The sequence below is a fragment of the Colossoma macropomum genome, unplaced genomic scaffold (assembly GCF_904425465.1).
Source record: "Colossoma macropomum unplaced genomic scaffold, Colossoma_macropomum, whole genome shotgun sequence".
Classification (NCBI taxonomy): domain Eukaryota; kingdom Metazoa; phylum Chordata; class Actinopteri; order Characiformes; family Serrasalmidae; genus Colossoma; species Colossoma macropomum.
In genome coordinates this window covers 22,885,851-22,886,055 of record NW_023494793.1, presented here as the reverse complement: position 1 = coordinate 22,886,055, position 205 = coordinate 22,885,851, and positions in this window count along the sequence as shown.

Sequence of the window (205 nt, the reverse complement as noted above, 5' to 3'; positions counted from 1 at the left end):
CAAACTAGGGCTCTGTGTTTGTGTGCTGGACTGTGTGTGTGTGTGTTTGTGTGCTGGGCTGTGTGTGTGTGTGTGTGTGTGTGTGTGTGTGTGTGTGTGTGTGTGTGTGTGTGTGTGTGTTTGTATGTGTGTGAGAGAGAACGTGTGCATGTGCCTGTCCATGTGTGTGAGTTTATGAGCCTACCTTTCACGTGTTGGTCAGTTA